Genomic DNA, 17984 nt, shown 5'->3' on the forward strand with positions numbered 1-17984 from the left:
TCCTCTGACTCGTCGGACCACGGGGAGGCGGCGATAGCGACACCAGGGGGTTCCACTAGCACTGCCTCTGGCTCTACCTCGACGGGAGTCTACTTGCGCGGGCCCTCGCAGCTCCCGGCGCGGCCGATCCCACTTCACCGGTGCCCGGTGATTCGACCCAGTGGCGACAAGTAAGTATTATTTCACTACTATTTCATATGACATGTTGAAAATTAAACTGGAGACTAACAATTCTTCTTAATGACTCTTGCAGCAACTGGGAAGTTGTGTCCGGAACGGGCCGGCACATCAATGGCACCCTGGGCCTTCTGATTCGGCAGCACTACCCTAGCATGGTCACCTACGCCTCGATGACTTCGCCGCCCTAGACGTGGGACCACTTCTACGCCGCCGAGGACAGCGAGTTTGGCACCGTTGCGGCGCGGATCAAGGCCGAGTTCTGGGTGAGTCTTCATCGCACTAAATTGGTCAATACTACGCATTCATTGGTCGTTCTTGAAATAATGAAACGATACATGATGTCTGTATGCAGGACTTCTTCAGGTGCGACGAAGGGTTTGAGGACCGGGCGGCGCGAGTGCAGGACAAGGTCTATAGGTCCCGACTCTCGGACCGGTACCACGAGACGCGGCTCCAGTGCATCATCAACTACAGCGCCGACGTCCTTGGTCAGGTGGTGAGGAAGGCCGATGCCAGGACTAGGATGCTCACCAAGGAGCAGTACCTCTTGGTAAGTACGAAACATTAATACTGACTCCTTCCATGAAGAATAGGTAGGCTTCATTTCATCTTCTGACATATCAATAACTTGATGGCATGCAGCAATGTCCTGATTGGAGCGCTAGGCACCGCCTCTGCTGGGAGGCCATTGTGGACAGGTGGCTCTCGGAGGAGTGGGCGGAGAAGCACAACATCCGTCGGGACAGCCACCTGCAGATGGGTGGGGCGCCACACCACCAAGGCAACCGGAGCCTCAGCACGTACGCCCGGACATGGGTAATCTTCTTTGTGTTTTCATCTTTATTTATTTATTCTAACGCTCAATTCTCATTACTTGTAATCATCTTTGTGTTTTCCTCGCAGTCCTAGGCACACCAAGGCTAGGAATGCAACGAGTTCATGGCGTATGCCCTGGCACACAAGGGCAAGGCGACGGCCCCGAAAGTCACCTACAACCCGGCGGACAGGCCCGAGGCGTACACCAGCACGAGCGTCCACAACAAGCTTAGCGAGTACACCTCGGCGGCCCACGAGCACCATGGGGAGGACTTCGATCCGGCCACCCAGCCCCTGGACACAGACCTCCTGATGAGGCTGGGAGGAGGGAAGCAGCACGGCCGGTACTAGATGGCGGACAGCACAGTCGACTCCACCTCTGTTCCCAACCTCGCCGAGATTCGAGCAAGGAGCACGAGCTCCTCCCTCCCCATACGCTCTTGGCAGCAGAGCTCACAGCAGCAGATGGCGGAACTCCAGGTTAGTACTGTTTTATTCGTCGTTCATTGCTTTTACACATCTACCTTGCCTTTGGATTGTTTAAACATTGCGGGTGGAATGTTGCAGGCCGACTTGCGGAGGTTGGAGGCCCAGCAGGCGGCCCAGGCGGAGGCCCATCGGTTGGAGATGGAGGCTGTACAAGCCCAGAGGGCGGTTGAGACGCAGAGGCTACATGACATGTTCAGCTTCATGGCAATCCTTTAGACCTTGCCAGGTGTGGTCGTGCCCCAGTCACTGCTCGCTCCAGTTGTGGCTCCTCCTCCTCCTGTAGGGACTCCGGTGAGTATATATGGTTGTTTATTCCTTTAGCTTGTGCGGTCCTCCTGTAGATACTCATGAATTTGCTTCTCCTTTGTGCAGCAATAGTCGGTGGGTTCGAACCCGACTCCTCAAGGTGGCCCTTCTCCATAGGCCGGGTGGACAACTAGCCCTCCTCAAGGTGGCAGTTCACACTCCGGGTGGGGAGGCTGGCAGTAGGTACCGTTTATTTGTTTCTTTTCATGTTGCATAGACTTGTGTTACACTTAGCCTTATGTTGGACTACTACTAGAGACATATATATATTGTGATGGATATTATCATGGATGATGCGAATGTATGATGGATTATGGACAATGGATTTGTATGTGATGTATTATGGATGGTGGATGTGTATGTGATGGGTTATGGATGTGTATGTGATGGAATATGGATGTGTATGTGATATATCCTGTGCTGTGTGTTGATATATATGTGATTTCTTTGTTTGCGCTGATGGAAAGCAAAAAACAAAAAAAAAGCATTTTTCTCCTCTTTGCCGAGTGCCACACTCGGCAAAGAGGGCTTTGCCGAGTGCCGTGACCATGACACTCGGCAAAGCTGGGAAGCAGACACCCAATTTCCCAGCTTTGCCGAGTGCTAGAGCCATGGCACTCGGCAAAGATTTTTTTTTAAAAAAGAAAAAATTTCTTTGCCGAGTGCAAGAGTATGGCACTCGGCAAAGAATTTTCAAAAAAAAGAAGAAAAAATTCTTTGCTGAGTGCCGCTGAGGTGGCACTCGGCAAAGAGGCCGTCAGAGTTGACGTCGGTTTTTTTTTTGCCGAGTGCTGACGTGACACTCGGCAAAGGCTTTACCGAGTGCCCGATATGTGGCACTCGGCAAAGAAACCTTTGCCGACGGGTTCTTTGCCGAGTGCTCTTTGCCGAGTGCGGCACTCAGCAAAGCCTTTACCGAGTGTATTTCGGGCTTTGCCGAGTGCCGCAGGCACTCGGCAAATTGCCGGTTTCCAGTAGTGTTTTCTTGACCTTTAGCTCATGTTATGTATGCATCTATGTGCATGTTTTCACGAGTCCTTGTTAGACAAAATCGAACTTTGAAAGTAAATGGATAAAAGATACACCACTAGTTTTTCCATGTTCTCTTATCTCGTCTTTAAAAGTTGATTATGTTATGCACATACAAGAAATATAATTTGTTGTCTAATTCTTTCCTTCCAGACATTTGACTCTGTAGTCTCTGTGTGACCATCCGATATAGCATGCACATGATTTATTGCTTATTTTATTTGATTGCCTTTTTCCCCAGATTTTTTAGTGACTACCGTTTTGATGTAACAAAACTGGAGCCAGTAGTTGCCAAGGTTTGTTGATGTAGTATTTTGCAATCTTCATCTTTTGTTGATTTTCCCATAAAAGCGAAGCAATAACTGAGGACTTCCTTGCTGCTGCAAAGGTGTTCTTAGACTCGGTAAGAAGCTTGAATCCTATCATGGTGCACGCGCTTGTTCTCTTTCAGACCTCCTATCCCATGGCTACTTGACTTACTGAAAGAAAGGCAATAAAAAGTGCAAGTCCCAAGGAAACACAGTCTGCATGCATCGCATTGGCCATTAACGACCAAGTCTCGCTATAAAACACCCCTGCCATCGAAAGTTCTCACATCTAAAGCTCTCTAAGTCATTTTGAGCTAACATCTAAAGTTCTCTAAGTCAAAATATTCAATCTGCAGTATAAGGTGTCATGTGACTCACAGGAGTAGTTGTGGGTGGCTAAGGTGGAGGGAATAGCATCGGTGGCGGTGGCAAAGCTTGACCCATACTCGATGCAAAATTCTGCATGTATTCGAACATTTGGTCCATCCTCAACTGATTTTCTTCCTCTATCCTCTGCATCGTCTGCCGTTGTTCTTCCTCCATGTTCTGCCGCTCGGCTGCCACCCTCTGCTAAATCATCTCCTCCATCCTCGCCTCCATCTCCTGTTGTTGCTTCGTTTCTGCTTCCACCCGGGCCTATAATATTTCATCCCAATGTTACAATGCAAAGCTAAAGTACGTAACAATCAATGAACGATAAATAAAACAGAAATAACCTGAAGAGCCTCCATCTAGAACCCGTGGGCGTATCGCCCGGCTCAAGCTCGTGCTCCTTGCTCGGATCTGGGAGAGAGTGGGAGTAGAGGCCGTGTCGATTGTACTGTCGTCAATCCAGTACCGACCATGCTTCTTGCCTCCTCCCACCCTCATCGCGATTTCTCCATCAAAATCCTAGGTGCTCGGATCGAACTCTGACCCATGAACCACCCTTGCCATCGTTGTGTACTCAGTGACGTGGCTATGGATGCTGGGATAGCTGTACGCCTCGGGCAGGTCCTTCGGGTTGAAGTCGATGTTTGCCGTCGCCTTGCCCTTTTTGGACAGAACCCATGCCTTGAACTGGGAGCAAGGCTGGCCATCATGTGATGACGACTGCGACAAAAATGCAAAATGATTAGAAATTATGCAGAATTGAGCATTAGAATAAAGAAATGAATTCGCGTACCCATTTTTCCCTATATTCGTCGAGGCTCAGGCTGCCTTGATGGTGTGATCCACGTGGCATCAGCAAACGCGGCCCCGGCAAGCGTTGTGCGTCTCCACCCACCTAGGCTCCAACCACTTGTCGACCATGTATTCCCAGCACCCGGTATGTTGGGCACACCAGTACGGAGGCACCTACGTCATCAAGTGTATGACATATGAGAAAAATGAAATTAAGCATAATAAATCTCATAAAAAGTAAGTATTAATGTTCTATATTTACCTTCAAGAATTGTTCTCGAGTCAGGTTCATTGTTCTTGCCTCTTCTTTTTTAACCTTCATCCCTCTGTATTGAGCATAGTAGTCGATGATGGCCTGGATGCGTGCCTCGTAGTGCATGTCCTTCATGGGCTTCTTGGCGGCTTCTTCGGAGATGGAGGCCGCCTTGGCCTCATACCCCTCCTGGCATCTGTAGAAGTCCTGCATATAGATGCGATGTATACAATCATTACTTCAAGAATGTCCAGTGAATGTGATATATTGAGCAATGTAGTGCGAGGAATACTTACCCACAGCGCGCCCTTCACCCGCTCCGCCTTGTTGGGGAATACCCTGCCGTCACGATCAGCGGCGTCGTGGGCGGCGACGTAGTGGTCCCACGTGTAGGCCGGCACCTGCTCTTCACCAAACTGCACTAAGCCAGGGAAGTGTAGCCTACACAAAAGGCCAAGGATGCCGTTGGCCTTGCGGTTGTGATCACTCCCACTGACCTTAATCCAACACCTGCACAAGTGATTAAGATAAATTATTAGTTTGCATTGTAATTTTCAACATATCAAATGAAAAATTATTGAGAACATCTAAAATTATTTACTTTTTCCTAGAGGGTTGAATCATGGGGCGTCGCTCAAGAGGTATCGGTCGCCTCGGGAGGGTCCAGGGACCTCGCAACCAGACCTATGAACCAACTGCCTCCTCCTCCACCTGCTCCTGCTTCTCCTGTACCTCCTCCTTGTCACCAGAGGCGTGCGCGGAAGGTACCTCCTCCTTGTCACTAGAGGCATGCGCAGAAGGTATCTCCTCCTCCTCAGACGACGACAAGGGAGCTATAGGCGACGGGGGCCTCGCCCCTTTACCCTTCCCTCGACCCCTGCCTCGACCCCTCCCTTGACCATTCCTTGAAGCTGACCCTGAAGCTGCAGCTTTGAATTTTTTGTAAAGCGCCATGATCTTCCTCGTACCACCCACCATTGTTCAATTACCTGCAATTAAAAAGAGTAAACCAATCAGCATAGATAATACTTAGAAAGATATACAAAATAAACTAAACATATTTCAAAAATAACATGGTATGATAAATAATAAATAAATTAGTACGGCTCATACATGTATTAGAAATAATCATCATGGTCGGAATTAGCTGGATCATAAGTCTCATCATCACTATCACGCGTGTCGATATAATCATGCCCGTGCTTCGAAGGAGGAATGTCGTCATCACTGTCATTGCCTAAATGTAATCGCTGAAGTAATTCTAAGTCCTTCACATTCTGAACCTCATCTCCAACATCCTCGTCAGCAACGCTTTCATTGTCTACTTCCATTCCGACCGCTTTGGTTAAGTCTATCTCAAAACTCCCTTCGAGCCCATCTTCTTGGAAGAACTCTCCATCATATGTGTTGGGGTCTATGTTGTAATCTTCATTGTTTGGTACAGGTAGTTTACCGTGTGGCGATACCTTGTATACAACATCCTAACCCATAAGACGGTCGTCGGTTTGGCACGGGTATGAGAGATAATAAACTTGCGTAGCCTGTTGAGCCACAATATAGACATCGTCTCCTGGTAAGACAGATGATTGTCAAATTTCGACTAGCCCAAGATTAGGGGTCCGTCTCACTACTGATGGATCAAACCAATGGTATTTGAATATGACTAAATTAAGAGGTTTGCAACCATGAAACATGAGTTCATATATTTCTTCAATTCTTCCGTAGTACTCGACCCCATCAATGCCTGGCATAAAGACTCTGGTATTTGTGGTTCTTCGATTGGGCCGACTCTGCTCGTGGCTTGTTGTGTGAAAGCGATAGCCATTCACGTCATAACCGGTAAACGACCTGACCCTATAGGCACAGACATCGGCAACCTATCTCAACTCGGCACTCATAGACGCATCAGTTTGGCCCTATAAGTTCAAACAGGGTGGTTCATTATATTATTAGTATGTACGAGCAACTTCATGGTCGTGTTTCCTGAACAAAATGTTCGAAATTTCTTTTCATTTCCCGAGTAAGGCCCCAAAATGGAATCAATAACATGAATATGATTTTTCCACTCAATTTATTCCATTATTTGAATCACTTGCGGTTCAAATTTGACGTAAAACCAAAAAATTCCTCTAAGTGCAGTAAATTAATTAAATATAGCAAACAGATCGAGAAATATACCAAATTTTAACATGTAGTACCACATGTTGTATGTGGAGAGTAGAAAAAGTTTGGTGGGCAGGAGAGGAAAAAAATTATTATTTTGTTGAGTGCCAATAAAAAACACTCGACAACAACATTATTTTGCTGAGTGTCAATAAAAACACTCGGCAAACCCTGTCTTTACTGAGTGTCTCAAACGGACACTCGGCAAAGTTCTAACGGTAGGGCGGCGCACCTAACGGCCATCACATGGCCGCCGCACGCCCAGCGCACGTGCCTATACTTTGCCGAGTGTTTTGTTGTAGGTTGCCAAGTGTTTTTTATTAGGCACTCGGCAAAATTGGGTTTTACCGAGTGCTAGTTGTTTGCCGAGTATTGAATTAAAAACACTCAGTAACAAGGATATTTGCCGAATGTCCGATGGAATGCACTCGGCAATTTTACTGTTTCCAGTAGTGATTGCAGATATGCCGACATATATGGTCCATGCGGCCACGTAGCTGGCCTTGCACTTTGATCAGTTTATGAAGTTTTGATCAACCAATTTCTCGTAGACCATCCGAATCAAATTTCACTATGCCAGATTTGCACATCACTGCCGGCCACATCACTGCCGGATTTGTGAGAACCGGTAGTGATGTACTTTCACTGTCGGTTATGAGCTTGAAAATGAGAAAATGATTGGGGCTGGGCTAAAACCGACAGTGAAGGACCACATCACTGCCGATTTGTGGCTTGAACTGACAGTGTTTTGGCGGGCACTCATCACTGTCGGTTTAAGCTAAGAGCCGACAGTGATTGGGCTCTATCACTGTCGGTTCTAGCCAAGAACCGACGGTGATAAGCCTACAAAAAGGCTACAGCCGTCCTCTCCTTCCTCCTCTCTTCCATCCTGAGAACAGAGGCACGTGTTTGGGCCCTTCCCTCCATTGTTGCGGCTGCTCTTCACCATGAAGCTAGCGCTTGGATTTTGAAGAATGGCTTGATCTTTTTGCTTTAAGGTTAGTAACAAACATCCACTCATTTGATTTTGTTGCTTAATTAGCTTCGTTTTGATGGCTACATTGGTTGATTCTTATTCAAGTTTTTTCTCCATTCTAGAGAGCACTTTTCCAATTGGACATTTGTGCAAGGCTCAAATTGTGGTGAATCCATCATCCAAACGGTTGGTGTCTATGAACACATTTAAATTCCTTGCTAATTATTCCATGGTGGTCAAGATCATCATTGTTAGTATGTGATGCTATAATTAGTTCTTAGAAGTAGAGTAGAATAGTTGTTCTTCAATATTGTGCAATAATTGTTTTTACTACGATTTTCAAGTTACAGGGCCAGGGCAACCAATTTTAATTTTCCAATAATTAGTGTACAATAATGTTTTCCAAAAATGGTACTTTCGAGCTACAATTGTTGTTCATGAAGCTCGATTTTTTATTAATTCTTTGTAATTATTGTCTCAGTATTTTTTTGTGCAGAGATGGATCAAGAGTGGATGCATCTGTCCCGAATGGACAAGCGGTACATGCATGGCATCAGCCAGTTTATCACCGATGCCAAAGCCCATGCTGGGAATGGGAACCCTGTCTTCTGCCCATGCAAAGATTGCAAGAATCATAGGAACTTTCGTCAAATTGAGTCTATACGATCACACTTGATTACTAAGGGGTTCATGCCAAACTATACGATATGGACTATGCATGGCGAGGTTGGTGAGAATGTTCTACAGGAAAACAATGAAGATGTGGACATGCCTAACATAGCCATCCACAATGCTGACGAGGAACCTGGTGTCAACACGGAACCTATGGCCACAGTTAATAATGTGTTTAGGAACACGCTAGCTGATGACACCGAGGATAACGATGGCATTTCTCAGCTGCTACGTAATGTAGAGACCGGATGTCTTAGTGAAAGACAGCTGAGAAAGCTAGAGAAAATGAGACAAGATGGCAAAACACCATTGTATAGGAATTGTCCAATGAGCAAGCTAGAAGCCGGCATCATGCTGTTAGAGTTCAAATCGACAAACGGATTGAGTGATAAAGGCTTCGATCAGTTGTTAGGTATAATAAGGAAAATGCTCCTAGAAAAAAAATGAGTTGCTAGAAAAGACATACATGGCCAAGCAAATGATTTGCCCCATCGGCCTCGAGGTTGAAAAAATCCACGTGTGTTCCAATGATTCATATTGTACCGTGGAGAAAAATACAAAGACTTGGACAAGTGCCCCAAGTGTGAAGCTCCACGGTACAAGGAAGGGCTGTTAGATGAGGGTACCAAGACCAGAGGAGGTCCCGTAAAGGTCGTTTGGTATTTCCCTATAGCTCCCCGGGTGCATAGGCTGTTTGCATGTGCAAAGTCAGCCAAGCTGTTGCGCTGGCGTGGCGAAGAGCGTAAGAAAGATACAATGATGAGGCACCCCGCTGATGGACATAACTGGAGGACTGTCAATACTATGTTCTATAAGGACATCGGTGGAGAGGTAAGGCACCTTTGGTTTGCTTTGAGCATAGATGGGATGAATCATTTCGACTAGGTTAGAAGCAATGATAGCACCTGGCCAGTGATGCTCTGTATATACAACCTTCCACCTTGGGTCTGTATGAAGCGGTCGTACATCCAGATGCCACTACTGATCCAAGGGCCAAGACAACCTGGGAATGACATCGATGTGTTTCTGGAACCAGTGATCGATGAACTAGTGGAGATGTTTGAAAAGGGTGTGCCGGATGTTTGGGACGAGTATAAAAAGGAACATGTCACGATCAAGGGAGTACTTATCGCTACAATCACTGACCTGCCAGGTCGAGGTTCATTGTCCGGAGAGAAGATAAAAGGCTATACTGGGTGTGTCGAGTGCTTGGATGACACCGATGTGGTAAATCTGCCAAATAACTCAAAGATAGTTTATATGGGACACCATAGGTTCCTACCTAAGGATCACCCTTACCGCAGGAACAGAAAAGATTTCAACGGTACTATTGAGAAACGCTTAGCTCTAAAATATCAAGACGGGCCTACAATACTTCGAGAACTCAACAAACTGGAGGTTGTCCTTGGAAAGGGGGACAATGCAGTAGCAGCGCCTGATGGGAGCATTTGGAAGAAAAAATTGGTTTTCTGGAAACTACCTTACTAACCATTTCTGAGTGTATGCCACTGTCTTGATCCCATGCACATCACTAAAAATGTGTGCGCTAACACTCTTAACACCTTGATGGACACTGGGGGGACATCGAAGGATTCACTAGCCACACGCCTAGACATGCAACACTTGGGAATCAGGAAGGAGCTGCATCCCGTGGAGCTAGAGAATGGCTAGTTCGAACTTCCGGTTGCGTCATGGACGTTGAAGAAGGAAGAAAAGCATGCGCTTATTTCTTTCTTCAATGAACTCAAAGTCCCAACGGGCAACTGTGCGAATCCAAAGAGGCTAGTGAACATGAGAGAACTCAAGTTCAACTATGGCCCTATGAAGGCCCATGACTGTCATGTCATTATGACTCAGCTGCTCCCTGTTGCCCTGCGTGGTATCCTCCCCCTAATGGTCCGCGCCCCAATCATAACGCTTTGCTTATTCTTCAACGCGATCTCAAAAAAGGTCATTGGTGTGTCCATGCTAGAGCAGCTGCAGCAGGACATAGCCAAAACTCTCGTTAGGCTTGAGATGCATTTTCCGCCGACTTACTTTGATATCTCATTGCATCTGCTCATTCATCTTGTTGACCAAATTAGAGCCCTTGGCCCAATGTACCTGCATCAGATGTTCCCTTTTGAAAGATTGATGAAAGTTTTTAGAATGTATGTTAGGAACAGATTTAGGCTAGAAGGGGACATGGTTGAACGATGGTCAACGGAGGAGGCCATTGAGTTCTGCACATATTATCTGGACATCAAAAGGGTCGGAGTTCCAGAATCTCGTCACGAGGGAAGACTACGTGGCAAAGGAACGACCGGGGAGAAATCTGTTACAGTAGACGACCTTGTTTCTTTTAGACAAGCACAGTTCGCTGTTCTCCAGCAAGCCAAGGGTGTGATGCCATACATTGATGAGCATAGGCAATCGCTGCAAACTCTGTATCCGAGCAAGTCACAGGCTTGGCTGGATAAAAAACATGAGGAATTTGTTTGCTGGTTGTGACGTCGCTTGCTTGGAATAAAGTTAGGTAATCAACTAGATGCCTTAGCCAAGGGAGCTTTAGTACATATCTTAAGTACCAAGGGTATGAGATCAATGGATTCACATTTTACACAAAAAAGCAAGATGGAAAGAACACATACCAAAATTGTGGTGTTAGTTTTGATGCTCACGACGAAAATGACAACGTGCAGGCGACATACTATGGTTTCATAGAGGAGGTATGGGAGCTAGCCTATGGTCCATTGAAGGCAGCTCTTTTTCGCTGCCAGTGGGTCCGGCTTGAGGAAATCAACACTGACAGCGAAGGGTTCACTACCGTTGATCTCACTAAGACCGCATACAGAGATGACCCATTCGTCCTTGCAAGAGATGTTAAGCAAGTCTTCTATGCAAGGGACAACAAGACAAAAGGAAGGCTAAAAGTAGTCCTAGAAGGGAAAAGGAAGATTGTCGGTGTCAATGGAGTGACGGACGAAGAAGACTACAGGGGCTATCAGGAAATGCCTCCATTCAGGGCGAATGTACCCCTACTTATCCTTCAAGAGGGTGACGAACCTGCTTACGTACGAATTGATCACAATGAGGCCCTAATTGTTGATGCACCTAAAGATAGTTAGATATTGTTAACTATGTAATCATTATGCAGACGTTGTATCAGTAATTCGCACTGAATATGTAATTTATATTTTGTGCGCATCTCTACAATTTAATTATTGACTATGTAATCAAATATTAAGATGATGTTCATAGACACTATTATTTGATAATTATAGGCCATTAATTAATTATTATAGAATTAAATAATCAAGACATAAATTTTTGTGTTATTTTAGAATATAAACTAACTGCATTATTTATATTAATAAATAAATAAAGACAAGCAATCTTAGCGAACTCCCCATCCTAGCTCAGCGGTTAAGGCCGCGCACTCTGTACTCTGAGACCCACGCTCGAATCCTAGGCGGGCCAAACTTTTATTGATTTTGCATTTATTATTTAGTAGTGCATTACAATGGGATAAATAAAAAAAATAAAACCATTCTAACTGAACTCCCTATCCTAACTCAGCGGGCCAAACTTTTTTATATTTTTCAAAAAGGCTACGATGGCAAGCTCCAAACCGACAGTGTTTTTTTATATATTTTTTTACTAAAAGATCGGTGCAGGGCCCTTCACTGCCGGTTTTGGTTTTAAAACCGGCAGTGATAGCTTCTATCACAGTCGGTTGCTCAAACCGACACAGAAGGCCTAATTCACTGTCGGTTTTTAAACTAAAACCGACAGTGATGTGTAGATGCTCCTCATATGCCAACAGTGCTCCCATGACCACAACAGTTAGAACACTGCTTCCACCTACCCCGACAACTTTAGTTTAGAAATAAAAATGTACCACGACTGCTAGCCCCTATAAAATGGCACTCGGCCAGGAGCAAGCCTCTCCATGCATGTTGGTTTCAGCCAGGCCTTATCAGCCATGATACAATGTTTTCCTCTCACAACAAACCATAGATATCGTTATGCATCGTAGTCCACCAAAATGGTGCACACATGAGGTACTAGAAGAATGCTACTAAAGATAGAGCAACACCGAAGATTGGAGATGCCACGAGGTTCATAGAGCCATCCGCTGTGGTGCGCTCTGGACTATATGTCCAGAGAGACCTGGTGTGCTCTGGGCAATTTCCTGCCCTAGAGCAGCATTGGTTCATCGGTGCGGTGCCGAGCTGAATCCGATGTGCTCTAGACTGTACCGAGAAAAAGGCCATGTACTACAGAGGCATGGGTTCATCGATGCCACCTTGTCATCTCCAATCGGTATAGCTCGTAGACAACCTCGGTGCTGTTGTTTGACCCTAGTTGGTGCTAGAAGAATGCTACTGAGGTGGTTAAATTATAATGTGTTATACACATTGATGGTAACATTGACATGTACGCAAATAGGTCTTTGTTATCGTATATGGAATTTTAGTGTAAGGTCTTTGTTATCGTATATGTTATTTATTTCTAATTTTTTTGTAATTTTTTGATGTATTTCATTACTATCTAAATAAATATATCATTGTTGTAAAAACTTTTCCACTATAGTATCTAAATAAATATATCCTTTACATATATGCACCTTCACTGTCGGTTCTATTTAGAAACCGGCAGTGACAGTCACCTTCACTCTCGGTTCTATTTAAAAACCGGCAGTGATAGTAACTTTCACTGTCGGTTCTATTTAAAAACCGGCAGTGATGTCCAAGCCCCCCTATATAAAACAAACTGCCGGCCACATACATCGATCCCAACCCACCCACGAACTCTCTCAGTCTCATTTCTCACATTTCACTCTCACTTCTCAAGACATCCACTCTCTCTACGTGATTTGGTCATGGCTCCTGCATTTTTCAATGGTATTGATATGTTGTCTTCTCCAATATTCTATCTATATTCATTTGATCTATATTTATATTCATGTTTCTTTGCATTCTACATTTATATATATTCTTATTCCTTGCATTCGATCTATATTTAATTATGCTGCCACATTTTACTTGAAAGAATTTTTTGTGCATATATTTTATGTTCATATTTTTTTTTGCATTTTATCGATCAGGTGGTATGAACAACGGACCTCCCCCACCACAAGAACTAGGTTTCCACCCTGGCGATGAGCCATTCGCTCCTAATGTGGCTATTCCATGGTTCCCTGTTCCAGCTATTGTATGAAATATTTTCCAACATCTTTTATTTTTTGATGCTAACAAATAACTGTAATTAGTTTAATATCATTGTTGCATGCATATATGTCGCAGACTATATCCCCAATAGATTGGTTGCGAACAGCACTTAGCTGGTTCTTTATCTCGGACATCATCGAGAACACAGCATCTAATGCAAGTGGTCGGCTATGGACGTGTGAACTCAGTTTTTTCATCCCTATGAGGGGTTCAAATCATCGGAACCAAATCCACGGGACGGGAATACAGAGCCAAGCGCCCAATTAAGTGTCGTGCACATTTGTTTAGAGGCACTTCAACGTATTTGCTATGATGTGCCTGATTTCTCGCACTTCAAGGCAGTTGCTTTGAATGCTGGTGATATCCCCGTCCCGCAAGCAAGCGAATGGTTTGCGAGCTACAACCATCCGGATGTGGTAAAATGGTCACTTATACCTGAGTCGTGGTTATTTATTGTTTAATATTGTAATAACAATCTCTAATTTTTTTTCTTTCTCTCCATATGCAGATTGCGCTACAGGACCTTACCTATGCTGCATGTGGCTTGTGGACCGTTCTAGACCAAGCTACGGAGCAACTCGGGTACGATTGGGACTTCTGCAATGGAAACCTTGGCTAGCTCACTATAGAAGGACGCCAGTACTACATAAGGATTACTAACAGGGGCAGTGGTCATTCAGTAGGTTACATCTATGGCCGACCATTCGTTCGGTATTGTGCGGCACGAGAGAGTGCACTCATACGGGCATTGGACTTCATCGATACAAGCGGATACATAATCCGTGACATCAATTACCATATATGGCTACAGAGGCATGTTAGTATGCATGGCCCGATCGATCCCGGCAGTGATTCTGATAGTAATTAATGTTTATTTAGCTAGGTTTTCAAGGTCGTAGTTTAATTGGGTTCTAATTTTAATATGTATGGCTTTGTGTGTTTAATTATTGTCATACATGTAATTCGTGTAACATTCCGATGTTGTATTTCTCTCAAAATTATTCTTAGGCTTGCACGTGCCACGTGTGAAGGAAACACCAAGTTTGGGATTTTCCGGAGATGGTTTGCTACTTTCTAAGGTTTAATTGAATTTCCGCGCGACGACACCGTTTAATTATAGGTTGAACTGAGTGTACCCACAAAAAGATCTGGAATGGTGCCAAACTTTTACACAAGCTCTAATGTGCCCTAGGGATAAGAATTTTGTGGAGGTGGATGAAAAAATCTATTGGGTCCAAGATGAAATTCACCCTCTTTTGTATCATTTGGCATAGAGAAAAATATAATAAATAAAAAATGAACAGAAAAACCTAAGATCCTGTGTCGGGTCCTAATTTGAGTGTACATGCTTGCCAAAAAAAATTTAAAGCCATTTCGACAAAGGCGGAGTATACATGCTTCACAAAGATACATGTGCCCTTTCATCGAACCATGACTATACACATAGGTTATCAAGGTTTCTGTGGTTCATAGGCATTCTGGTGTCGTATTGGTCTCAAACGTTTTCTTAGGCTTGCACATGCCACGTGTGAAGGAAACACCAAGCTTGGGATTTTCCGAAGAAGGTTTGCTACTTTCTGAGGTTTAATTGAATTTTCACGCGACGACACCGTTTAATTATAGGTTGAACTGAGTCTACCCACAAAAAGATCCGGAATGGTGCCAAACTTTTACATAGGCTCTAATGTGTCCTAGGGATAAGAATTTTGTGGAGGTGGATGAAAAAATCTATTGGGTCGAAGATGAAATTCACCCTCTTTTGTCTCATTCAGCACATAGAAAAATATAAAATGTTTAGAAAAACCTAAGATCCTGTTTAGGATTTTAATTTGGGTGTACACGCTGGCCAAAAAAATTCAAGCTATTTCGACATAGGAATACATATGCTTCTATTTATTCAGTATATAAAAGAATTTTTTAATATATATAAACATCACTGTCGGTTTCAAGAAACCGGCTGTGATGAGAAGAAACCGACAGTGATGCTTGTAGCACTGTCGGTTTATTTTGAAAACCGGCAGTGATATGTAAAAATTTAAAAAAAATTGTGCCAGCCCTCGGGTTGGAGCTCGGGTCTCGGGCTACAGAGTTCAGACACTTAACCGCTGCGCTAGTATAGGATGTGTGCCATGGTTTATTTATTTTATCATTTTGACCTTTAGACCGCTTAATAAATTATAAAATTAAACCAAAAAAATTGGGCCACCCAGGATTCGAACACGGGTATCGGGGGCTAAGTTGTGGGGTCTTAACCGTTGAGCTAGTAGGAGGTGTTCGAAAGATGTGGAAAAGATAAGTTACTTATGTTGTAACCACTACACAGAAATCACTACCGGTTTAAAGAATGGCCCGGCAGTGATGTGACAGATGACAGACATGCTGCAATATGGTATTATCTAGAAGAGCAACAGTCCTGTTGGCCCCCTCGATCTTCGGTACGTAGCATATCATATACTACGGTCTTTGTGACAATGAGGTAAGCAAAACGAGGTCATACAAAATGCAACATCCAATAAGTAAGCAAATAAAATGAGAGGTCATATGCAATGCAAAGTATCAACCCAAGGTGATGATGATCAAAGAAATTAAGGATTCGACGACACGGTTTTTTTCAGCACCAGTAAATTATTACATCGACCTAAGGCATTGATTAATCACTAGTGCTACTAATTACTGCCAGTGTTGTCGCATGCATCGTCCCCCTGCTGCCGGTGCTCCTCACGCTTCTTTCACTCAGCCCTGCGCTAGCGCCATTCCGCGTCCATCGTGATACGCCGCTCGGTCTCCTCCTGGCAGTGGCGCTCCTCCTCCTCCTGGCGGTGGCGCTCCTCCTCCTCGCGGCGGTGCTTCTCCTCCTCCTCACGGCGGCACTCCTCCTCCTTGGAGATCTCGACGACGCGCTTCAGGATGCAGTCGTCGGTCTCCTTCTGTGTGATGGCACGGAGGTGCCGGTCCTCCTCCTTCCTAGCCGTCTCCAACGAGTTGAAGATGACCTCCTCCACCGGAAGAGGTTCCGGTTCCTTCTCCGAGCGGTCTCACGGTCTGGATAGTCCTCGAGGTTCACCTCGAGGTCCGATTCAGACGATGGCATCGGTGGAGGCATCGGGGGGCGACGTGAGGACGATGGGTTCAGCTTCGCCCATGTTGTCCTGAAGCAGTGAGGCATTGTGCGTGTCGGCAGGTTGAGGGTCTCTGCGAGGTGTGTGTGGGAGAAGGTCGGTGCTTCGCTTTCTTGACGTGTGGTGGTGTGGCGGCCGACTGTGTGCATGGGGGTTGGGCCGGGGCCTGGCTTATATAGGCGTGTTGGTGGTGGAACTGATCACGGTGCAATAACTCGCACCCCTCGGAAGACGGAGCGTGCCTGCATGCGTTGGGAACCGCAGTTGAACCGCCATTGCGCCTGCATTGGGAAGACGGAGTGCGCCTGCGTTGGGAAGACAGAGCGCGCCTACATTTAATTGGGAACCGGCGCAAGCAGCCATTGGACGGGTAAACATGGCATCTCTTCATGGGGAACTGAAGGGCTCTTCGTGGGAACCGCGCTTCATGGACCGGGTAATTAAAACAGCGGCTCTTCATATGGGAACCGCGCGACCAGCGTGGCCGGGGAGTTGAAGGGCCTACGCACAAAGCAGGGACAGATAATCACTTAAAGGAATAAATTCCTTCAATCTTTCCGAAATCAGGTGATAGCTCAATGGTTTGTCCGCTGCTCTGGAACTTGTAGGCTTCGGTTCGATTTAGGGATGCAACACATTTATTTTATCTTTTTGACCTTTAGACCGCTTAATAAATTATAAAATTAAACCAAAAAAATTGGGCTACCTAGGACTCGAACACGGGTCTCGGGGGCTAAGTTGAGGGGTCTTAACCGTTGTGCCAGTAGGAGGAGTTCGAAAGAAAATGGAAACTTATCCTACGTAACACCTAAGTTAAACCTAACTGCTACACAACATCACTGCCAGTTTGGGGAGTGACACGGCAGTAATGTGCCCCATCACTGTCGGATTACAAGCAAAACCGGCAGTGATGAGCTACTGCTATAAAAGTGGCGTGGGTTGAAATTATCCCAATTCATTTCAACCCTGCGCCAACCCCTCCCCCCGCGCCGCCGGAGCACCACCCCGCGCCGGAGCACCGCCCCACGCCATCCACCGCCCCACGCCGGAGCACCACCCCATGCCGGAGCACCGCCCCACATCGGAGTAGCGCCCCACGCCGGAGCACCGCCCCACACCGGAGCACCGCCCCACGCCGGAGCACCTCCCCACGCCAGACACCGCCCCAAGCCGGAGCACCGCGCCGTCCATGCCAAGCCAGAGAACCGCGCCATCCGAAGCACCGCGCCGTCCGTCCCACCACCGAGGCCTTCAGGAGCGCGTAGACAGCTGCTTTCCCACCCCCACGGTGAGTGC

The sequence above is a fragment of the Miscanthus floridulus genome, chromosome 9 (assembly GCF_019320115.1).
Source record: "Miscanthus floridulus cultivar M001 chromosome 9, ASM1932011v1, whole genome shotgun sequence".
NCBI lineage: Eukaryota > Viridiplantae > Streptophyta > Magnoliopsida > Poales > Poaceae > Miscanthus > Miscanthus floridulus.